A 25,888-nucleotide genomic window follows, 5' to 3' on the forward strand; every position below is an offset into this window, starting at 1 on the left:
AAGGCTGTAAATAAAATCCCAAGAAGCATAATAAATCATAAGCAATGCTATTAAAAAGGCTCCCTGTTAAAATTCCAACTCATTCATGTTCTCTCCTAATGAGAAAAACACTACATTGAAAATATTGTTATAAATTTCTCTCAACTGTGTCCAGAATGTTATTTGGATGGAAAAGAAACAAGAGTATAATACATCCTTGTCAGAAATCACAGTGGACTTGCAGGGCAGAAGACCAGGTGTCAGGCCTGCCACAGTCGTACTGTGTTCTGGTATCACGTCCTCCAGCTTTCCTGAGGGATGCCATCGTAGGCAGCCATACAACACTCTGCATGCGCTTTGCACGGGAGTGTTCATCAGGATGGCCTGCAACCACAGAGCATGTCCACCTGATGTGGACCCGAAGGAGAAATTTTCCTTGAACTTCAGGACGGGGATAACCCAGGCTTTTCCTAAATGTGGATTATATAGACAAGGCAGAATTTAGGGCTGAGAATGTTTGAGAAGGGAAGAAGCTTAGAGCCAAATCAATTGTCTGTTTCCAGCAAATTTGCAGGATCATTAGTGTAGGTGTATCCCCATAACACACACCCAAATTTAACCTTGCTAGGAAAGCCTGTTTTTGTTTTTTTTTTTTTGCCATCCTGACTTCAGAGGTTTTTAGACTGTCTTATATGTCTTTATGAGAGTCACCTCAAGTCATCTTGAAATAAAGTAAGATAACAAATTAGATGGAACAAAGAAAGATGAACTGTAAAATCTTGGGCAAAACACAAGATCACATAACACATTAAAGCTGGAAGGACTTGGGACTTCCTAATCTTGCTAGGGACTCCCTAGGTGCAAGGCAGTGTGCCACAGGGTATACACCCCCTGAAAAAGAACATGGAACATTCCCCATAGCATGGATTTTACTCTCTGATTTGGGTATGGGGAATCATTTTTTTCATATTAAAACATGCATGATGGAGTAGAATGCACATTTCACATGCACACTAAAGCTGAAGCAGAGACCTGGAAAAACAAATGTTTTGATTGCTACTGGCTGTTTTAGGCCAGATCCTCACAAATCACATATACATGTTCTTTGACCTCTACTTTTGGTGTACATGGTGAAAACTCTGAGAAACATTCAACCAGATCACATTACAGATAAGGAAAATGAGGCCCAGCGCTTTGACCTTGCTGAGCCTTAGCTCCTCATCTCTAAAATGAAGGTAATAATAAATATTTCATTGGCTACCATGAAGATCCAGTAAGATAATATATATGGGAATACCATAATCTATAAAGCAGTGATATCAAGAACACATGCAATCAGATTCACAAAATTCCAGTTTGCACTAAGAACTCTGCAGCCCTCCCCTGTCTAAGAAAGTAAGAGGACAAGGAATCATCTGGTAGTATGAGCTGTCACATCACAACACTATGGAGAATACCCAGTTCCCATCAGGCAAAACCAGGTTGGAAAGAACCAACACTTCCCAGACCAAGAACAATGCCTATAATAGATTTTTTTTTTTTTGGCTTCATAAACTTAAAGAGGTAATCTCAATCATAAACATTCTATTTCCTCATTAAAACAAATACGGTAATAATAATAACTTTACAGTGTTGTCGTGAGGAATGAGTTAATATGAATAAAAGAAGAATTTGTTAAATTACAAAGCACTAAAAAAACATTAGTTACTATCTATTATTATATTATTACATGAAAATGCAAAAGCTCTACTGAAACACACACACACACACACACACACACACACACACACACACACACACACACACACATTGTAGGTTTTTCTCTCTCCCACCTGGCTTGCTTCCAAAGCAAACTAAACCAAGATCCTTACAAACTAGAAACAGTATTTTAAAATAACTACACACCATCTCAGCCACTAATTATTTTTAGGATTTTACTATATGCAGCTAATTGAAAATGTTCAGTCCTTTCCATTCATTAGTTTTATTATAAGCACTCCAATGAATTAAAGAAAAATCCATCATCACCACCTTCCTTGAAACTTTCAGTGTATTGTCACAGAGGCCTTGACCTTACAAAAGCAATTCACATTAATTCAGCGCAAGTCACAGGACTGGACAGAGGATGAAAATTTGGCATTTCTAATAAATAGGACACCATTGAACAAGTTTGACAGAAGGCTATTATACTCTTGATGTCAGGAAATGGGGCGGACAATGCTTTCCTTGTTATGGTGAGGTGCATTATACATCATAGACTGTACGGAGACTCTATTGACCTGACGCAAACCAAATGTGTGAAGTGAAGCACTCCATAATAGGATTGTTACTTTATTAAAAACTCACCTATGCATACTGATAAGAATTGAGCCCTGAAAAAGATGAATTACAAAGATCACTATTAAGAAAACTGTGAGACTGTAGGCATGTCTACATTAAGAAGCAAGTACTTAAGCATAGTAACTATATACTTCAACATAAATACAGATCTATATATCTGTTGCTTCTGTTTATTAGTAGTAAGCATTTATTGAATAATTTTTCAGTATGATGTACCTTATACACATTTATTCAGCATTCACTGAATCAATATACATCATCTTATGTAGTAAGTCTTTTGTCATTTTACAGTTGCAAAAAAAAAAAAAAAAGCCAGGCTTGGAAGAAAGTACATTAAAGTTGAAAACTTATGTTCACACAAAAACCTGCACACAATGTTTAAAGCAGCTTTATTCATATTTACCAAAACCTGGAAGCAACCAAGATGTCCTTCAGTAGGTGACTGCATAAATAAATTCTGGTACATCCCAACAATGGAATATTATTCAGTGCTAAAAGGACATCTGTACTGAACATGTACAGACTTTTTTCCTTGCCATTATTACCTAAACAAAACAATATAACAACGATATAGCATTTACATTGTAGTAGGTATTATAAGTAATTAAGACATGATTTAAAGTATATGGGAGGATGTGCATAGGTTATATGCAAATACTACACTATTTCATATAAGAGACTTGAGCATCCACGGATTTTGATATCAGTAGTGGGGGTGTCCTGGAACAAATCCTTCATGGATACCAAAGAACAATCAGATATTCATCGTTTATCTTTATTTTTCCAATTATGCCAAAAAAGTAACATAACATTATGTTGAATTATTAGAGTTTTTTAAAAACATGTCATTATTGCTCTACACAGTCAGTGGATTATGGCTTTGAAGCCAGGAGACCTGGGTCCAAGCATTACTGCAGTACTTTTCCCAAGCTTACCGCTCTGTGGGCCTCGACAATTTCTCAAGCATGCTAAGTCTGTTTCCAATTTCTAAGATGGGAATAAAAATATCTTCTCTGTCTACCTCAAAGGGTGGTTATGAATATAAAATGATATGTGTGCATGCGATAAGCATTTTACAATGTATAAAACTCTATATGCTGTAAGCCATTGTTATTAATGATAATTATAAACCTTGAGGAAGCCTGAGAAATTAGCTATCATTATAATTAAAGCAGCAGTTGCACAGTTTTTACCCCTTTCTGACTTTGAAAGAGCCACAGTTATATCTAAAAGAATTAGGACAAGGAGAAAAAATTAAAAATCAATGCATTTTATTTCTGTACTAATAACAGCAAACTACAATACTATATTTGCAAACAAAAATGACAACATGAAAAGCACCAGAAAAGTTTTTTCCAGTAGGTCTTGGTCAAGAAAAATCTATTTCAAGTTCTTAAAAATCATATTAAGTCTCTTCCTCCTTTTTTTTTTTTTTTAACTTTACACTATCTTCCTGTATTGCTACTTCCACGAGCTCTGCTATCATCAGAAGATAAAGTGAATCTGTTGGCAGGCAGAAGCTTGGGTTCTAATCTCGGCTCTGACACAGAGGATTAATAAACAAATATTTGTAATGTTTCCTGAAGAGGAAAATTCTGGGGTTTTTTTTTATTAGTATTAGCGGCATATCCATATGTTTACTTGGCCTCAGCATAGTATTGCATATTTAATATTGAATATTATATGAGCTTCATTACACAGATGAAATAAAATGTTACTTATAAAAATCCTCATTCTTTTCCCACTGTAATTTGAACACGTTGCTAAGAGGTTATTTTTCAAGCCATTAGCGGCCCTCCAATTTTCCAAAACTTTCAGCTTTTCTCAGAAGTAGCGCTCACGTAAAATGTCTCAGTATGAAAAAGGGCTTTGACTATGTAAACATGTCTAATTGTCAGCTGAAATTACTAAAAAACCCAGAATTGTACAATTTTCAAAAGAGCTCACTTAACTAGCAGCGCCAATGGATTGCTCTCGTGTAGATTAACCCTTGATACTTCCTTGGCCAAGCCAGAAGGGTGCCCCATGCCAGTGTTCCTGGTACTCAACATAACAGTCTGGCAGTGGTGCCCTATGGCAGTCTAGCAAGTACTGGCCACTAGAACCACTGCCTGGTGGGAGAACACAACAATTCAACGGATAGGCAAGCAACAGGGAACACACCCTTCACCTCTTTCCCTACCCCATCCAGAAGTCCCAGGCTCTGAGAAAATGTTCATAAGGCAGATTTGTTTTCAAATACGTTTCCCAGACCTTTATTCAAAGATCCAAATACAAGCTGAAGAAACTGGAGGGAGAACAGCAGTAGTCACCAGCATGTGCAAAAGTATGGACATGATTTCCAAATTTCTCCCTCAAATTCCCATCAGCAAACATGGGGGTGCCAGAATCTCCCCCATTTGCTTGGTTTCTCTTGGTGTGACTGCTGGAAACTGCCACACGTCCTCACAGTGCTACGTACAGTAGGCATCCTGTGGTGGCTGATTACTCAGGAAGCTCCTGACCCACCACTGTGCATGGCTACTTGATAAAGGCAGAGAAGATAAAGCAGCAAGGTCACCACTACTCTGCTTCTGAAGGGCTGCCCAAGAGTCAGGTTGCTCCTTATCCCTCACATCCCTTGCTTTGGTTCAAAGAGATCAAATAATTTCTACTCACGGTGGATAACAGACTTAAACCTAAGGCATGAAACTATAAGAATTCTAGAAGAAAATGTAGGAAAAACTCTTACAGACATTGGCCTAGGCAAGGAATTTATGAAGAAGACCCCAAAGGCAATCACAGCAACAACAAAAATAAATAAATAGGACCTGATCAAATTAAAAAGCTTCTGCACAGCCAAGGAAACAATCATGAGAGCAAACAGACAACCTACAGAATGGGAGAAAATATTTGCATGCTATACATCCGACAAAGGGCTGATGACTAGAATCTATATAGAGTTCAGGAAAATCAGCAAGAAAAAATCAAACAACTCCATTAAAAAGTAGGCAAAGGACATGAACAGAAACTTTTCAAAAGAAGATAGACTAATGGCCAACAAACATATGAAAAAATGCTCAACATCTCTAATCATCAGGGAAATGCAAATCAAAACCACAATGAGAGCCGGGTGCGGTGGCTCACGCCTGTAATCCTAGCTCTCTGGGAGGCCGAGGTGGGCGGATTGTTTGAGCTCAGGAGTTCAAAACCAGCCTGAGCAAGAGCGGGACCCCGCCTCTACTAAAATTAGAAAGAAATTAATTGGACAACTAAAAATATATAGAAAAAATTTGCCGGGCATGGTGGCGCATGCCTGTAGTCCCAGCTACTCGGGAGGCTGGGGCAGTAGGATCACTTGAGCCCAGAAGTTTGAGGTTGCTGTGAGCTAGGCTGACGCCACGGCACTCACTCTAGCCAGGGCAACAGAGTGAGACTCTGTCTCAAAAAAAAAAAAAAAAAAAAAAAAACCACAATGAGATATCACTTAACTCCAGTGAGAACGGCCTTTATCAAAAAGTCCCAAAACAATAAATGTTGGCGTGGATGCGGAGAGATAGGAACACTCATACACTGCTGGTGGGACTGAAAACTAGTACAACTTCTATGGAAAGTAATATGGAGATACCTCAAAATGCTACAAGTAGAACTACCATTTGATCCAGCAATCCCATTACTGGGCATCTACCCAAAGGAACAAAAGACATTCTATAAAAAAGACAACTGCACTAGAATGTTTATAGCAGCACAATTCACAATTGCAAAGATGTGGAAACAACCCAAGTGCCCATCAATAAATGAGTGGATTAATAAAATGTGGTATATGTATATACCATGGAGTTCTACACAGCCACAAAAAACAATGGTGATCTAGCACCTCTTGTATTATCCTGGATACGGATGGAGCCCATTTTACTAAATGAAGTATCACAAGAATGGAAAAACAAGCACCACATGTACTCACCATCAAATTGATATTAACTGATCAACACTTATGTGCACATATAGTAATAACATTCATCTGGTGTCGGGCAGGTGGGAGGAGGGAGGAGGGGATGGGTATATTCACACCTAATGGGTGTGGTGTGCACTGTCTGAGGGTTGGACACGCTTGAAGTTCTGACTCGGGTGAGGCAAAGGCAATATACGTAACCTAAACATTTGTACCCCCAGAATATGCTGATATAAAAAATAAAAATTTCTACAACTTAGAAAACCTTTGCAGAAAACAATCACACATTCTACTATCCTTAAGGAGGTTGCAGAAGGGGCAGAGAGGAAGGAGGGAGAAAAGTGCCCTTTCAACATGCAGATTGCACTAGTACAAAAGTCAGTCAATCCTCCAACCCCAGACAGCCAATATAGCTTTAAAAAAAAAAAAAAAAAAAAAACCTGGAAATGTGCATTTGATGACAAAGAGAAATGTAAATCGCTGTCATGGTACCACAAACGCAGGATGCAGGAGCACATCTGCTAGAAAGAGTTTCCAAAGGAGGAATGGAAAAAGACCACCATTAAGTCATACCTGAGTAATTCTGAGAAAAGAACCCAGTCACGGCTATTTCAAAAAATCAGGAGCTTTCTGTGTGGACTAGGAGTGCTGATGGTATCATAATATCCCTCTTCACACACACACTACCCCACACGCTTCCAAAGGAAACAGCCAGGGGCAGTACCCTCCTTGGTATGCAGCGCGACAGTTCACGTCCAAACTCTAGGAAACCTTGTGAACTATTCGTCAGGGGAGGAAGATGGCTATTGTCCTTTACATCATACTTTTAAGAACTTTTAGTCATTTGTGATTCTCTTTCTCTACCACTGTGTGTGTATGTGTGTGTGTACATGTGCCCACCCCCTTTCCCTTTCAGCCCCAATTCAAGCATTAACCTTTGATGTAACATCTTTGCTCCTCATCAGAATGGAAAGAATGAGCTTCAGAGAAGCAATTGAGTTGAGAGAATAAAAAAGATGACATCACTTCAAACGTGGACTTGCCAGGAAATTATGCTTTCAAGTGTTCCCCTGTGTTATCAGCCAGGGACCCTCGGCTCTCCCTGACCGCTGCACGCTGCCCCCGTTTCATATCTTTTGATCACCATTTGTTTCATGTCACCGTGAATCACACTCCCCATGTGTATGTGTGTGTTGCACTTGTGTACTTTTAAAAGTTCCTGTCAGTGTTCACTTTAAAAACTCCCAAGTGAAAGAGAGTCATTCATTAGCATCAGTCATTCATTAGCATCAGTTATTAGTTTGATAATTCTAAATAAACTCAATACAAACATTTGCATGGCATTTGCCCAGGAAGAGGACCAGAAATGAGGATTTTTGGACACCTGCTCATGTTCTTTCTGATATAGCCCGGCAAAGTACACACAGCAAGAAAGCCCTGGGGATGGGTCCAACACCACTGGTATGTTTTTCTTTTCCTCTAAAGTACAAAGGAAAACGTCTTCTTTTTCTTTTTCAGAATTCATGCATGTCAGAGGCAGACCATTTTGAGAAGTGTTCAGATATTACTGGATTCCGTTCCTCGACTCTCCACCCCCATCTCATGAGCAAAGACAGTGAGAAAAAATACACATTAGAGTCAGAGTGACCCTGGTTTAAATCTTACTCAACCACTGCTTTGGTCTTCTTTTGCTATGTAAATAACCATCCAAAACTCCATGGCTATCAACAACCACCACTGTATTTATTCATGAGGCTACAAACTGAGCTGGGCTCAGCTGGACTGTTCTTCTGTTGCTCTTACTGGAGGTCACTCACGTGGCTGCATGCACGTAGAGGTCACTCACGTGGCTGCATGGGTGGCTCGGAAGTGGGTTCGGCTGGGATGAGGGACTAGCTGGATCAATCTATCTTTCTTTATCTCTCTTTTTCTCCCTCCCCACCATAGTAATCTCGGGGTCTCTCTCTTTCCCTGTGTCTCTCACTACAGGACCTCAGCACATGGTCTCTCCAGCAGGGTAACTAGACTTTTTACTAGGTAACTCCGGGCTTTCAAGACTACAAAGTGAAAGCTGCCAGGCCTACTTAACATTTTGGTCTGGAACTGAAACAGTATCATTTCTGCCACCATCTATTGGTTAAATCAAATCTCAGGGCCAGCTCAGATTCAAGGGGTAGTGACTACACAGGAGAGTGGATGTAGAAGACATGGTTCGCTGGGAGCCACCAATGTAGCCAACTACCACTACCACGAAACAAATCACTGAATCTATACACTTTGATGTAATGTCAGTTTTCTCATCTATTAAAAGGGAAAAATAATATTCCCTATTTTACAGAGATCTAACAATGAAACATGATAATGTAATGTGGTTAGCACAGTGACTGGCACACAGTAAATACTCTGTAAGTCTCTTTTATGTATCCCGAAGTACTTGGAATTTCTAGTACCTGGAAATTTGTGAGTCCCTTCCCAACACTTTATACCCCTCCCATAAAAGCAGAGTCCATGGTTCTTGTTAGCTGTCTTAGAAGCCATCCCAGTGCCTAGTACAGAGCCTGGCATTCAGCAAACACCTGATAACACATGTTTGTTGATTGATTATGTGATTAAATGAATTGGTATACACCGTCTCCAACCACTCACTTCCACAACACGTGGACAGATGGAGCTATTTCATAAGAATTTCTTATCCACAAATTAGAAGTTATTAAATTCAATGTCATGAGCAATCATAGCAGTCTGGAGTTCATCTTCACCTCTTTTTAAATATAGTATATATAGCAAATTCCCCAAAAATATTTTGCCAGATTTCCACTGCCTCAATTTTAAAACTCAGGCACACTATAAGAAATATGTAATCCATATGTCTATGATTCATTTTTACCCAGTTCATCAAAATGCTGTTTTTGTATTAAATGTCAAAATGCCTTTTATGTCTTTATTTATGAGCCCTTTAAAGTTGTTATTTTTTTTTTTTATTTCAGCATATTATGGGGGTACAGATGTTTAGGTTACATATGTTGCCCTTGCCCCCCCCTTTTTTTTTATTTCAGCATTGAAGTTGTTATTTTTAAATGACACTGGAACATGTTTTGCCAAATTTAAAATCTACAAAGGCATTTGTAATTCTGTTCCAAACAGCAGCTTCTGGGACAGTTAATTTTGTTTACTCCTGGGAAAATTCCTGTTTTCAGATATAGGCTTTTAAGGTTATTTTAAATACGCCAAATTCTCTTACTCTTTATTTTAAATGTACTAATGAATGTAATCAGCTATATTTACACAGAGAATTTGGAAATCCAGTATGTGACTGGTTCTTTCAAAGGAACACCTTGCTGATTCCGTCATCTCATTGTGTCTCGACTCTATAAATTGGTGGGAAAAAAATGAGTCTGCTATTTGTCACCTATTTGTAAGGGTAAAAAAAGTGCATATTTTCTTCTCTATAGTTCTAGACAGTGCAAGCTTCTCTACATAGAAATACTATATGCTCTCTTCATCTTGATTTTCAAACTTCATCAAATATTCTTCTGGTCTTTTTCCTTGTCTTTATTATTATTTGACTTTTTCACTATGAGAATTCAAAGAAAAAGATGATAATCTAATGAGACCTCTCTATAACTCAAATTTCTGTGATAAACTCATTGTACTTTGAATTATAATTTAAAAATTTACAATAAAACATAATGTTAGCTAAAAATAAAAGTCTATAAAAGTCAATGATATATAATTTAAAAAGCCCTATATTTGAAATTAGAAATCTGAAAACCAGAGTAAGATTTGTGACCATAGACATATCAACTAAACTCTGAACTTGAATTTCTAATTTATAAAATGAGGATAATGATACCTACACCACCGGCACCGCAGACTTACGAATATCAGATTAGTAATATAATGTTTTATAAACTACAAACAGTACCAGTGATAATACTTAAATATCTGGTATTAGCTGTTAAATATTTTCATCCCAGTTTCAAATATACAGGGAGTATAAATTCACTTTCTTCTCTAATGTTCCCATTTCATATTTCTTCTCAAATAAATATTTATATATAGCCACTAAAGAAACCATAGGAAAATACCTTGCCATAACTTCGGAGATCAAAATGTGAGGCCTCACGTGCTTACCTGCTCTGGTTCCTAGAGCCAAGGGTTTGCTAATTCTAAGTCACGTACTGAGCAAAGGATACTAGTCTGTCTCTTCATTGAGAAAATGCCATCTACATGGCATTGATACTTTTACATTCAATTTGTCCAAATGTTATGATTTTAGGAATACCACTTAGGTTTTGAACTAAGAAACATCAAATTTCAAGGGCTTTGGCCAGGAGACTAATCACACAGCTAGAATACTCAAGCTTGGGCTGAAAAACAGCTCTGAAATTTGAACACCAACCAGTATAACTCTGATTCTAGGTTAACCATGTTTTCTAGTAAACAAAGTTTGCTTCTTCAACAACTTATTCAAACAGAATATATTCTTTTTATTTTTCTCTTAAGGAAAAAACAAACAGGCTATCACTCTAGCTGGGCTCCTTCTCTAGAAATCAGACAAGAGCAACTCACATTCCACACCCGAATAGTCTTACATGGAGGAGAAATATCATGTTTCTGTACCACCACAGAGCTGACCTGGGTGTTAATTTGAATTTTAAGCAGAACCAAGCTTTTGCTCAGGTCCGTCCCACCTGTCAGTATATGATAGTATAACAAGATAATTACTTCCTTTTATTTCAAAATGCCAGACACTGAAGTAAGACTTCCATGGAAAATGAACAGAGCACCTGTATTAAATTTTATTCTAATAAGTCTAAGATGGAGTATCACTGGCATCTTGTTAGGTTATTCAGGGAAATGGTGGCAGATGCCACATAAGCTCTACAAAAAGATACAACTACAGCAGAGGAGAACTTTAGAAATATACTGGAGAGAAACTTGCAGGCAGCAAGATGAAGTTGTATATCAGTCATTCAAGCAGCAGTGCTTCATTAGTGGAAAATACCAGGTCGAAATGCAAGGTTATTTAGAGAAGGAAAATAGCCACACTGTGCTCGCACTACAGAACTATTGTTTATTTAGGCCATTGAAATTCTAAAGATTTTAGATGTAAAATCTTCTCTAAAAAGGTATGTCCAGCACCTGGTATCAACCCCAGCAAGGCATGGCTCTTTCCTCACAAAAGAGAGCAAAATGATTTAAATCTTTCAAATAAAGTTGATCAAGATAATCAACATAGGTCAGAACTGCAGAGAAGACCTAGAAAACAGGGAACTCTGGTTGTGTGTGAGTGTCAGTGTGTGTGCGTCTGTACATTTATCCAAATGTACAGTTGTGTGCCTGTATTTGCCTGCTTGGGCATGGCTTTTCACATTCATTTTAAGAATCAGGTGAGAATATTTAATGACACCTGTTTAGCTTTCAAGTTCACCATGAAAGAAACAAGACAGAATAGACCATTACGGATGTACAATGAGACCTATATCATGTCGTGGTGGTTTATAGAATCTGGAAAAGAAATTCCTGAAGATAAATGAAATCTAAGGACAGTTCCTGAATGACTACTTCCGTGCAAAGCTGTGTCACTTATTACTTTGCTACCTTTTCTAGCCATATGGTTTCAACACGACCCAATAGATAATTGCACATCTTCCCGAGGATCCGTCCTGGTGCGTGGGGGAGGAGGATAAGGGAAGGCACTGCACGAAAAGGTCACTATTACGGGCATCTCACTTCCTGCACATGTTGAATATCTTAGTGTCGCAAGTTATCAGTGCCGTAGAAGAATCTTGATGCTGTGAGTGAGGCAAGAGGTTCTGAGCTGGGCAGCAGAACTAGATTTAAATCCCAGATCCAACACTGCCTGCAAACGTGACCTTGAGCAGTTTCACCCAGATTACAGATTTCATTATACTCTGCTGTCTCCTTTGGAAGCTGAACTCAAGGATGCAAATGGTATCCTGAATGGTCCAGTTATACTACATGACCCTGGAGCCAGATCTTCAGGGTCTCACCTAAAAAACAAAGTTGGCAAGATTTTTCCCATTTGATGGTAAGAAAGACATCACGTAGATACCAGATGGCTCTTTCACCAGGTGGCAGAGAGTAGTAGTCGTGTTGAGGAGCAAGACCTCACCCTCCCTGCCTGTTAGTCACATGGTGGCTTTTTTTAAGTACACTCTGCACTCCCTCATGTTCCATCAGTGGCATAAGGATAATGATACCTACCTCTTAGGCTGTGAAACGTAAGAGAAATCATGTCACTCCTCTGCCTAAAATTTCCCAGGGACTTGCCATTTTCCAAAGAGTAAAGGACAAACTCCTGACCATGGGCTGCAAACTCCTACAGACTTGACCTCTTATTAATTCTGCCCTCCCCCATTCTTCCTAGCTGCTGACCTGCCTGCTGCTCCCAAGCACTCCAGGCACAGTCCTTTCTGAGGACCCTTACACTTCCTCACTTTGCGCTCTTCCCCAGATACCCATGTGGCTGCTCAAGTCTCAGCCCAATATCACCTGCTCAGTGGGGCTCTTCCACTTACATTATTGAAAATGGCACCTCTCTCTCTACTCTCCTGCTTTCTCTCCATAGCACTTACCACCTCTAACATAATGATTGTGTTTTCCTTTATTGTGTTTATTGTCTTAACTCACTTCACTGGAACAAAAACTTCAGGATGGCAGGAATTCGTATCCGTTTCATTCCCTGTTGTATCTCTAAAGCAGAGCGTGGTACTTGGGATGGCTCAGTAAATATTTATGGGATGAATATGTTTATTAGAAGGTATCAAATGGCGTACTATCTGTAAAGCATGGCACATGTTAAATCTTAATAAATGACAGCTATTAGCTCTTGAAGGTGTATTACTACAGGTAAGATGATAATCTTTGCAATTGTGGGTGGGCATGTGCTGCTGTGGGCCAGTGAGCAGTGGAACTAACACCTGGGTTACCACCGGGAAGGAAAAGGTGCAGTTCTACGGCTGGGTCCCTGCATGACTCACGCCTGGGCCCTGGGCACACCAGTTTCTGCATCTGTAAACAAACACAATAATACCTACCCTCCAGGGGGAAAAGATGCTAAGGAAAGCTCTGTTTGTCACCTGCTTTGTCATGAGACATGAAGTATCCACAGAATTATTTAAAACATTTGATAAAATTAAAAATAATAGGAAAAACTGTAGCTTATCCCATCTGATAATTCTTCTGCCTACTAAAGGCATCTTTCAGTGGGCACTCCCAGTCCCTGCCTTAAGAGGGTTTCTCAGCCCCCACCTTTCTTTCTTTGGGTTGCAGTTAAGCAGTAATGAGGGAAAACCAGCCTGAGACTTTCCTGGGGAAATCTGAGGATCAGGTTTGCCGGTTAGGGCAAGTCATTCTTTTCATCAGAGTAGGAAAATACAGGGAAGGATACAGTGTTGGTCGCCTGTTCATTAACTGGGTAGAATTACTGCAGCAAGAAGGTTAATAATTACACAAGTAATTAACACTTCTGTCATTTTCATACTCTAATCCTATAGTTGCAGGATTTCAACTTTGGTCCCAGAGTCCGAGGGAAGATGAGAGCGGAATGGCAATGAATTGGATTGGCTTTGGAGAGGGAGCTGGGAAATGAGGAGATAGTTCTGAGTATTCTAACCATTTCCTAATGAGGAATGACTACAACACATGAACATTACCAGAGAGCACTTTAGTTTTTTGTTTTTTTGTTCTTTTTTAAACAATTGCATGCTTTTTGTGGCAACAAGAGCCACACTGTTGTACGCCATACAGGTATTTGACACCCTGATCTTCCCTAAGCCTCCACTCCCACCCCTTTACGCCTGCACACTGTATATTTGGTGTCACTGTTTATTAAAGATAACTAATGCCCTAAGTCTTTATTTACTTCTGTTTATTGCTATTTTAGCAAGAGTCACCAGAGAGCAGCTATGCTTCTGGTCCACTCGGGTTCTTTAATCACTGTTAGTAGGTAAAATCATCTGTGACAACTAATCCAAAAAGCAGATTATATTTATTTTGGCTACAGTGGCTTGCAATTCGTTAAAATCAACAAAGCCTTTTCATTAGCCCCCTGCTGATGTCCTAAAAACAGACATTTCAAGGGTCTCAAAGCACTGAGCTACACATATGCAGCCAAGCTAATTCTGACAGATTCTCAGTGCCATTCTTAACACAAAATCTTATTAAACTAACAAACAAGAAACAGAACCCCTCTGCTTTCATACAAAGGCTTAATTAACATGCCTAAACTCCAAAATCAAAATCATAGCTGCAAAGCTTCCTGAATATGGAAACAAAACAAACACAGAGACTGTGTCATTAGTTAAGCAAGATTTACCAAAAACTGGGACTTTTTCTGTTTGTTTTTTTTTTTTTTTTTTAAATAATGTGGGAAAGGATTAGAAATCAGAACCATGGTGCCTATTACTAAACAGTTCTGCATGGGCATTCTGGCCTTCAAAAGCTGGGATTGTGATTAACTGGACTGTTTGTTGGTGGAGTCAGCAAATCTACTGAGCAGAGGATCAGGATCTTAGCCCAGGGGTTGCCAGAGGTTAGGAGCAGTTGCTGTGTGTTGTAAGGATAGCATCATTCCATCAATATTCCATGTCCCCTCTTTCTCCAGCCCTCCCTCCTGCACCTCACACTGCTGCATTTTTCAGGCATATTTCTTTCACTTGCTACCATCTGGCTGTCCATTGCAAACAAGAAGGGCCTCTTTAACAGTGAATTGGATTTTAGGGCTCAGTGTCAGAAATGGGGGGCGTTCCAAGGAAGATGCTCACAGCAGTGACTCAGCCATCACTGTGCCACCAGGCAGTGCCGTAATTAATGGATGTATCAAAAGGTCTACTCAAGGAGCAAAGAAGGTAGACAATGATTTATGTTTACCTAAGGGGAAGATTATTTAGCCTTGCAAGAGCTTTCAAAATGAGGGAGCCCAGAAATATTTAGATATGGTGTGGTACCTCTCCAAACCTGAAGGGAAATTCAAGGTGTGAGCAAGCAGATCCAGAAATAAAGGGCAGGGAACAGACAGGAAGACGTTTTCTCTCCCACATTTTACCCTCTATAGCTCTGATTGGAAAGCTGCTGTGATTTGTGCATTTTCATGACTGCTACTGCGATGGAATTACTTGTTTGTCCCCCCAGCATAATCCTGAATGTTGTCAAGGATGATTACCAGATGATACTTCATGCAAGTCACCATCCCAACATGCAGATTTCCACGGGTTGAAAGGGGAAGCCAAAAGCAGCCCTCGAGAGCAAGGGCTCGCGTGGTTCTTAAATGCACGAGTGATGAGTGCATCGGGCTGCCTCCCAGACAAAAAGATCCAGTTCATCTCCACGAGGACCTATGTCCAGCAGCCCCGTCAGCCAGAGCTTCAGCTTCTTCTGCTTCATTCCATAAGCAAAAGAGCTGTCTGCTAGAGCAGATAATAAAATCCAGCCTAGAAGGAAAATCCACCTACAAAGCCTCTCTCAAATCAGAGTTTTGTCCACAGGGAAAAGTGAGCCACATCTGATCTACAAGTTATCATTTTGCCTCTCCATAATTAAAACTATTGTTACCATGGCAATGCAAAGAGTACTGGAAATACGAAAAAGGCTAATGGCATGGCTTCTTGTTGTTGTTGATATAGTTTGCAGCCCCAGCTTGGATTTATTTATGGCAGGGCACAAATGTGACGTGGGCAGACAGGGAAGCCACATCGGTGAGGTGAGAAAATCTGAAACTCCTTTATGTACCCAAGATACTGTTTGCAACTGCTCCTCAGTCTCCAGCCTGCCTTATCCAAATGATAATAAAAGTGTACTGTCTTCCTTACACATAGGCACACCCAGCAGCTCTCCCCAGCACACCCCAAAGCTTCCTGGTTTTCTTCTCTGTCATCTACCACTATCTAGAGGATTATACTCAACACGATTTCCAGGTCACTGAAACAGGTCACTTTACTGAGCCACCTTACCAGGCAATGGGAACCACAGGCAGTTCTCATGCAGGGAAACAAAGACTCCACTTGGTTTTGTGACTTAAACAGGGTGGCTAAACAGCCTTTATTATTGTTGTCATATAAAACATGTTGAGACAAGCAAGACAGCAGCAGCTGCCCTGAGGACTATTTCAACTTTATACCTTCTAAGGTTATTCCCAAATAAAGGAGAACACGCCCCTGAATGTTTCGTTGTTGTTATTAATGGTGGAGGGTTTTTTGGTTTGGTTTGGTTTGTTTTGTTTTAACAGGCTCCCTCTTTTTCTGGTTTGTTCAAAGTCGGCCTGCCGTTCAATGTTCCTGAGCCCCTCAGGACGAAACAATCTGACCCAAGTAAGAGGAAAAGGCCACACAAACTGCTCCACATCCGCTCAGGTAACCCTGAATCCGGTCCACCTCTGCTAGGAAAAAGCCAGAATGAATGGACCAGTGTTTCCCAGACGTGCTGGACCCAAAGATACACCTCAGGCACTTGTTACAAATACAAAGTTCCAGGCCCCTCCCCTGGAGGTCCTGCTTCAGCAGGTCAGGACACATCTGGGAAACACCGGAATAGATGCACCTGGCCAGGTGCTCTAAGGGACACACTGCACGTTCATAACTGAGTAAAAAATTATGTCCAGAGCCAAAGAACCTGAGGAGACAAGGGGTTTGTTCTCTGGCCTAGTCTGCTGCACAACCAGGTATGTCAGCTTAACCAGCTTCCCTCCCAGGAAAACTGAAAAAAAAAAACACCCATGGAAAAAAATTATGCCGTGGTATGTTCATGTGGCTCTTACACATGAAATGTGAGTCCACTGAATGCAAAGACCTAATGGTTCAGTAACGTTTATTTGGCAGAGGAGGGAGGGGAAGAAGTTAGACTAATTTTTTAAATTTTATTTTTCAGCTAAAAATAATGAGAGAGACACTAGCCACTTTAAAACTCAGGAAAATGAACTGGTTCCTTTTTTTTTGGTCTGAGGGACATTGCACTTGCAGCAACAGTTTAGAGATACAAAGAAAAATGTATAATGTTTCACTTATTGCTGGGGATAGTAGCTCAAGATGTTGAAAGAAGCATATAATATTTCCCCTGGGGGATCTGAAGCCAGCAGTGTAGGTGACAAAAAAGCCTGGAGGATTGAGGTAGAGAAGGCAGCTTTCATCTGGTGAAATGAGTAGCCGGAGTGCAGGGCGGAATGCTGACTGCCGAATGCAGCCTGCTGTCACGAAGCCAGCTCCCCCTGCAAGAAGAATAGCTCAACGCAGCCCCAATTACTATATTTCATGGACACTCTGTCTCACTGGAATACAACTTGTTGGGGGATTAGTGTCTAGAGAGAAATCCTCAAATAGGCTTTTACTAAAAGACCAGGTGCTTAGAAATGGCAACTGCTTCTTTTTAATTCCGAAAGCAATCTGAACCATAACCCAGTAGTTCTGCCGTCTGATAACTGAGTAAAATCTGATACTGTTCCTGAAATTTTATGGACACTCCTCTCTTTCTAAGTACATGAATAGTGCATAGACCCTCTTCAAAGGCTCGATTTTTCTCTTTTGTAGCAAAATGGCAAGAGCCTATGGGAGTGCGGTGCCTGGGGCAATGTTCCTTTTTGCTTAGAAGCCACCTGCTAATCACCTGCAAGTAATAACAGACTACAAGGGAGGCAGCCCAAAGAAGGCCTCCACCACCCTGAAGGGCAAGGGTTAAGCAGAAACAAAGTGAGGGAGGCTTTCTTGGCCTGAAGGAGCTCTGCAAAGCGACCAGCCAGCGAGAATCTCCCTGAGGATGGATTCAAGGGGCTGAGGAGCAGCAGTTAAAGATCAGAGGCAACTTGAAATGGGCCAACGTGGGGAACTTCTGAGGTAGAAAGAAAAAAAAAATAATACTTCCCAAAAGGTAACACAATCTCAGGGCCAGCAATATCTTGGAAAGTTACTTGCTCTGCCTCTAGGCTCCGAGGTTGAGCTTTATGGGTATGGCTCGCGGTGGGCCCCTCTCGGCGTGCTGCTCTCAGAAATATGGTGCCCTTTCATGCCCAGGCAGGGCCCGTGCCACGCTGGACACCGGCGCCTTGGGACCCGGCTACCGGATCACTCAGGAGAACACTAGCTTCCCACAGGACACAACCAAATCTGGCTATTCCTGCTGGTGTACTTTAACCCAGCAGAACTTAGAGCAGACAATTCAAAGGGCATTAAAGGCTTAGAAAACTGTAGCTAAGAAGTTGTTAAGGGAAAAGAGTTTAATCCACTTCTGATCTTTAACTGAGAAAGAATTCAGGCACGTGAGGGATTTTCATGGGGTGAATTTCAGGCATTCTTTTCCAGCTACTGAAAAGACAAGAAGAAGAAAAGAGCCCAAACTAGTCTAGTTGGAAAGAAGAAAGTCTTGAACATGAGGGACTGGTGTCTAATGGTGGCTGTGGAATCTCTTTCTCCATATTGTCATTTCCTAGAGAGTAGACAGTCACTGGGATTGTAGTGCTGAAGGCTCTTCGTGCAGGAAGTTTGCAGAATGGCTTTGAATTAAGATTTGACTGGCTCTTCCTCTGCCATTACCTCTCTCCCCCGTGCCCTGTGGAACGCCTGTGAGTGTGAGGCTGTGGCCAAAGCCCCCTGTAGCCTCCACTGTTTCTCACCTCTTTCCACAGTGTCTCCTCTCGGACGATGTCTTGCTTTTTTTCTGCCCCTTCTCATGCATCCCACTCCTTCATTTCCATAACAAGGGAATAGAAAAAATGAGTGTCTCTCAACATTCCTTCTCCGTATTTACTATCATTTGAAGTTCATGGCACCCATCTTCGTTGCCTTCTTCATGTCAAGGCTGCCATGGCCCAACTGGAATGGTTTCCTCTTCCTCCTGTCAAAGTCTCCCTGTTCCTGGACACTTTTGATGACTTTGCCAAATGTATCATTGATTCCTAAATCTACCCTTTCCTCTCCTGTTCAAATCTACTAGCCACAGAGCACCGACCACCTTCCGAGTTTCTAGCTTACAGTGGTGGATTGTGTATTTTAGGATTTGAACAATGGTATCCTGTGAAAACAACTCGAATGTCCTTAACAAATGAATGGAAGAACAAAATGTGGTATATACATACAATGGAATATTATTCAGCCTTAAAAAGGAGTAGGAGTCTGACACATGCTACATCATGGATAAACCTTGAAGATACAAGGCTGAGTGAAATAAGCCAGACACAAAAGGACAAATACTACATGATTCCACTTATATGAGGTATCTAGGATGGTCAAATCCATAGAGACAGAAAGTAAAATGGCGGGTGCTAGGGGCTGGGGAGAGAGGGAAATGGGGAGTTATTGTTTAATAAGAACAGAGTTTCAACTGAGATGATGAAAAAGGTCTAAGACGCACAGTGCACAACAACATGAATGTACTTAATGCCATTGGACTGGACACATAGAAACGTTTAAAGTGGTAAATTTTCTTACCACAATAAAAAAAAATACTGGAAAAATCCACACTGGTACCCCCAAATCTGCATGTGAAAGTTCAAGTCACATCTGAATCAAGTCTGATCATTTTGGAGGAAGCATGTCAGGCTCTGTCAACAATAGGTGGTGAACCTTTGTCACTTAAATTTATGTTTCTTCTTTCGTTCCATAATTTACTTAAGAGATGTTTATTGGGCAGCTACTCTGAGACAGGGACGGTACTATTATAGAGGATGGATGGGACTCAGTAGCACTTATGATCTAGAAGAGGAAAGGGACGACAAGACATGTCCCGTAAAAGTTAAGAAATAGGAAATGAACGTCTGGAAGCACGTAAGAAAGACCTGACCTCGTGTGTGTGTGGAGGGGAGGTCATGCTTGGAACAAGTGTTTTTCAGCTGAGACCTGCAATTTGAACAGGAGCTAGGCAAAACAGACAAGGGGTATATGGAAGAATATTCCAGCCAGAGACACTGGTAAGTTTGACTGAGAAAGAATGTGTGGCTTCAAGTATCACAAGTAGTTTGGCTTGGCTGGGGTTTAGGAGAGCAGAGAAGCATGTGATCGGGTCTGAAAGGTGGGCAGAGAGTAGACCACGGAGGGTCTGGGAGATGACATTCAGCCTTTTAGACTTTTTGTCCTAAAGCCCAAATAAGAACATTGGACCAGATCCCCCGGGTCCCTTCCTGCTTTACGATGCTGTTCAACCAGAAAGATGCTACAGCTGTAATCCCTTTCCAAGCACAAGCACCTCACCTTTATGCCATTGTTCTCCCAATGTCCTCACGAAAACTGTTTCTGATTTCCACCCCCCACAGAGCACCCCCAACACCCATACCATATCACTCTTCCCTCATCCAAGTTATGAGGCACCACCTGGTTTCACTGGATGTCTTTCCCCTCTGAGTGCAGGAGGACACCCTCACCACTGTCCTCGCCTCATGGACATGCTGCCAAGTTTATTATGTAATCTTCCTTTCTGATTCACGTCCCCTCTGAAGAATGTTTCTCTGACTTGCTTCTCTTTTTCACACACATCTTTCCGTTTCTCTTGCATCTTTAATCTCTCTTCTAACCACTTTCCTTTTGCTTTTGCTCCAGATATCCTCAGTCTCTTCTGTATCCATATTGCTCTTTGGTCCCCAAGTGCAAAGGAAGATGTAAACATGGCTTATTACCAATTTGTGCTAACTCCAGCTGTGCCCTCCACCATGAAGACCAGTGGATTCATTTATTCCTCCCCTAGGCAGTCCTGTGGTTACTTCCTTCTGAGGTTTATTTAGAATTACTCTCTCCTCAAGCTCCAAACCCTGATTTTCAAAGAATGACTTTACCTTCTAACTATGTGTTCTGTGAACATCCTCTCTGCCCCTGCCTCTGCTGTCCATGGGTCTGATTCTAGAGATGAGTTTGGTCCTGCAGGTTTTGCTGTGGAGGATGAGCCTTCACTGTGTTAAAGACCTGAGAACTGCCAAGAAGTATATGACATAGTTCTTGTCCTTCCAGAAATTTTAATCTAGTTAAGAACACAAAGGAATATAGCATACATGTTGTTGTTTCAGGATGAGTCTTGAATGGTACCAACATACATGTCAACATCCAGATTTAAATAGAAGAACTGCAAATGGGAAGCATGTAGGTGGAACATACAAGGTCCCACAGTGGTTGTGCTTTTTAGAGGGAAGAATGGAAACTGGAAGCGGGTGATGGTACAATGCTGTGGAGAGCTTAACTGCCAAGTTAGGACAGATCTCGCTATAGGTAATGGGAACCCACATGGTTCTTCCCTTACCTAATTTTGTTAGCATTTTTGGAGAATACTATACATCTAGCACCTCAGTCTACAAATTTTATTATCCTTGTCACTGATTTTTTTCGAGTATCATCTTTTCTCCCAACTGCAAATTAGATTATATTTGTTTTATACCAGGGGTTATCAACTGAGGAAAAGGATTGGGAAAGTGTATATTTGAGACACATTTGATATTTCATCTTCAATGTCTGCCTCACTTACGTTAGAGAACCACTATCTTAAATATTACAAATCTTAGCACAATGAATGTCTGGCTCACAGTAAACACTCAATAACTACTTATAAATTGAAAAGATAAGACATTTTAATAGAAAAACTAAAACTCTATTAATTCATTTAATAATTAGCTAAAAACACGGATTCCTTGTCAATGTAGGTGTAATAATGGGAAAAACCAAACTTTTTCCTACTCTCACACTCAACACAGAACACTTCTACGTTCAGATGTGTGAGTTTGTTGTCGTCGTTGTTGTTGTTTTCTGCAGTGGTCACCAACTGGGTGTCCTATAATTAAACTCAATTCCAACACTGTTTACCTGAAGATAGCATCAGATCCCACAGGTGAAGGGCTCAGTCCCACAACACTGCCTCCCACTTCAGACACCAATTGAAAGTTGGAGGCCACTCATAATTTCTGTCTGATTTGGCTACAAATTGTACGTTTCCACAATACCTTCCTGGGTTTGATTAATTTGCTAGAGCCGCTCACAGAACTCAGGGATATACTTACTTACTTACTTTTACTGGTTTATTATGTCAATAAAGGATATTACAAAGCATACAGATGAACAGCCAGATGCAGAGATGCATACGGCAAGGTATGTGGGAAGGGATGCCGAGCTTCCATGCCCTCTCCACGCACAACACATTCCCAGGACCTCATCGTGTTCAGTAACTTGGAAGCTCTCTGAATCCGGTGGTTCGGGGATTTTTATGGAGGTTTCATCATGTAGGTGTGATCGATTATTAACTCAGCCTCAGCTTCTCTCCGCTTCCTGGAGGATGGGAAGTGGGGCTGAAAGTTCCAACCTTCTAATCATGACTTGGTCTTTCTGGTGACCAGCCCTTATCCAGAAGCCCACAGAGAGTACCTCATTAGAACATAAGACACTCCTATTACACAGGATATTCCAAGGGATTAGGAGCCCTGTGGTCAGGAACCAGGGCAGAGACCAAACATACATTTCTTATTATAAATCACAATTTCACAGTAGCGTTTAGGTTTCTTGTTGCATATGTCAAAGAAACAACAATACAGCTGTGCTAATTGTGCTGAAGTGTAATAGTGAGAAAACATGTTGGGGTGTCGTTCTTATAAAGGCTATGAAATAAATGTCTTTTACCAGGGATGTAATTTACAAGCACATTACCATTAAGAAAAAAAAGTGGTTGATGACTTTATTAATGTGAAAATGACTGTTTGTAGGCTCCTGCTGTCACATTCTTAGAGACCTTGGGGATGTGTAAACACACACACACACACACACACACACACACACGCAAGTATAAATACACATGGTCAGATTACATACTTACTGTAAAACAATTTTAACTTCAAGCATGATGGCTATGAACTAACTTCATTAAAAATAATGGTATTTAGACATCAAATTGCTTAACTCCTACTTACTTTGAAATAACATCATAATTAACTTCTCTCACATGGCCTTCAAGAAAAAAGAAAAGAAAAACAGCAAGAGAAAGCTAATGGCCATCACATTCCCATGGAAATTTTGGCTTATACTAAAACAGTCAAAGATAAACATCGGTGATCCATCATATAACCTACATTTCAGAATCAAAATTGCCACATCGCATCCTTTCTGAAATCAGAGAAGGAATTTCAGATTATCATTTGTTCAAATCTATTTGCATCCCCTGGGCACATACCCCCAATAAACTGGCAGAAATTTACTCAGAGGAATTCTCAAGCTACACTTGCACTCTCAAGAACTGTATAAGCAGGTCTCTCCCTTTTAATGGTTACTTGCATTTGCCCCAAGAAAGAAGGATAATTTTTCAGGCAGTCTGTTTAATAAAATAAAAATTTTTTAAAAACTCAAAATTTTGGCACCACTTAGCCAGCTGTAAGCTTTCTGCTAATTCTCTGTCATAAATAAGTAGCATTGACAAAGACATTAAGGATGGAAACAATAAAAATAGTCAGGAAGGGCAGAAAAAAGATTGCCCTGATATTCTGTCTCAGTTTGCCAAAAAGGTATTAAAATACCAACCATACAAAAATAGACTTGAGCAATTGTTTTTTTCAAACAGAGGGGGTAACTACTCCCAGACTTCCTAAGATGGCTGTCCTAAAGGTTTCATTGATTGTTGATAAGTTTGCTGGTGAATGATTAGTCAATTAGTCAGAAAGGTTTGAATTAGTTACTAGAGCTCTGCCTCCCATGAATAAAATGCAGGGAGTATTCTGTCTCCCACCCTCTGTGACAGATGATATCTGTTTTCTCCTGTGAGTTTGAATTTAAGAGCCACTGAAGCTCAGCAACAGTATATTCTGGCTCAAATGAGCTGAAAATTGCATTCAATTTGAATTTCAAAAATGGAGGGGAGGAAGGGGGTAGGAAAACCTCAGCACCCATCAAGTGTCTACACTTTTCAACTGCTTCCTGCTGCTTAGTTGCATTCCGCAGGGGCTGGGGACCTGAAACCCAGGATGTGTTGCAGGGGAAAGAGCATTGCTGGATTCCTGCCCAGTCTGAGTTTAAAAATAAACTTTTTATAGTCAGGATCAAAGCAAACCTCACTTTTACGCACATGCATAATGCAGAATGTGACCCACCAAAGAAATAGATTTACCTTTTCCAAACTGCAATTGGACTTGCTTATTTTTTTTTTTTTTCTTATGTACTCTGGAGGTGATAAAGGTGAAGGTGTTTTCCCTGGGAAACTCTAGAAAAGCAAATTCTTTTCTAAATTAAAATTAATTCCTATTCAGCTCACTTAAGACCCTCATTCTTTGTTGCTTGATGTCCTCCCTTTACCTGCCTCACATTACAAAGCAGATGTGTTCTTGAAAAGTTGAGTGAGGAGCCATTGATTTTTCAAATCAAATCATATTTTAAATGCGCTAAGAGAGTTGGTTATTTAAAGGAATCTTGTGATAAATTATTTTATAAAGCCAAGCTATTTTCAGTGTGCAAATAATTGCCCCTTCACACAATGGCATAGTAAGCACGAATTTGAAGCACAGCCAAGTTTTCTTAAAGCAGGACACACCTGTAGTCTATAGGAAGTAGATTTAGTACCACCAATATTTAAAGTTAAACTGATGCTATACAAACCAACAGATGATATCCCAGAACCCTGTAACTGAATGATTTGGGGCCCAAACTCCATTTTATGATAGTTTGAACTGAAGGAACAGAGAGAACACCAAATTCATTCCAATCCACTTCAAGCATGGAAACGTATTCTCCCACTGCCTAAATTATTGTCTGTTTGCAAATTAAGCAACTCGGGTGCCATGAAGAAAGGTAATTCAACTTCTAAAGTGCCATTTTCCACATGAAAGCAGGAATATGCTGAATGCTGTTCAGAAATCTGACTTACTCCGGAAGGTTCAGTAGCAAGCATGGTTGAGAAGCATCATGGCAGTGAGTATGCACGGATTCCTGCACACCTACTCTGTGCCGGATTCCTGCACACTTATCCTGCGCTGGACACTGTAGGTACTCAGGGCAACCAATGAGTCACTGACCTGCCTTAGAGGAGGCAGTGGGACTCTTCTCCTTCCCGAGTTACAAATCCATGTGAGAGTATGATAGAAGCACTGACACGGTCCACCCAAAGAAGCCCTCCACCCTATGATCCTCATATGACAGTCATTACAACAGGGTTCATGGATCCAAGAGAAGGACCTGGATGTAGGAGAGCAATTGAGTAATGTATGGTAAACCTGGGAAAGTAGGTATGACGTAGTTTTCCTTCACAATTGGAGCGAAGTAGACTCAACCTCTAGATATCCCTGGAAAGAACTGGGTATTCAATTGGTGACTGATGGCATACCAAGAACCTTCTGTAAGCTCACAGAAGACAGATTAGAAAGAGCAGGCTTCCTATCTTAAGCACAGGACAAGACATAAAGAAAAGTAATAGTTTATTTCTTACGCATCACCAAAAGACAGGAATTAAGAAGCAGTCTGACCCTGACAACCACAGGCTACTAGTAAATGTAGTGAATCAGTAAAACAAGGGCAAACCCTTCAAAAGGAACCGCACAATCAGAGCAACACATACTCAGGAAAGTCCAATGTTTCAGAATATCCCACAAAATAAAACCCTTTAAAAGCATCAAAAACGTTGTTTTTGCATTTTAAAAGACAGAATGAGGAAAACATTTTTACATTACTAACAAAATACTTG

General features: G+C 40.5%; 1 protein-coding gene across 2 annotated transcripts in view; it reads right to left on the bottom strand.

Moving 5' to 3' along the window:
- Positions 1–25,888, bottom strand: part of ESRRG (estrogen-related receptor gamma) — a 562,217-nt gene that overhangs the window by 402,314 nt on the left and 134,015 nt on the right. The window lies entirely within an intron of this gene.

Source organism: Propithecus coquereli, unplaced genomic scaffold (assembly GCF_000956105.1).
Source record: "Propithecus coquereli isolate 6110/MARCELLA unplaced genomic scaffold, Pcoq_1.0 Scaffold94, whole genome shotgun sequence".
Lineage (NCBI taxonomy): Eukaryota > Metazoa > Chordata > Mammalia > Primates > Indriidae > Propithecus > Propithecus coquereli.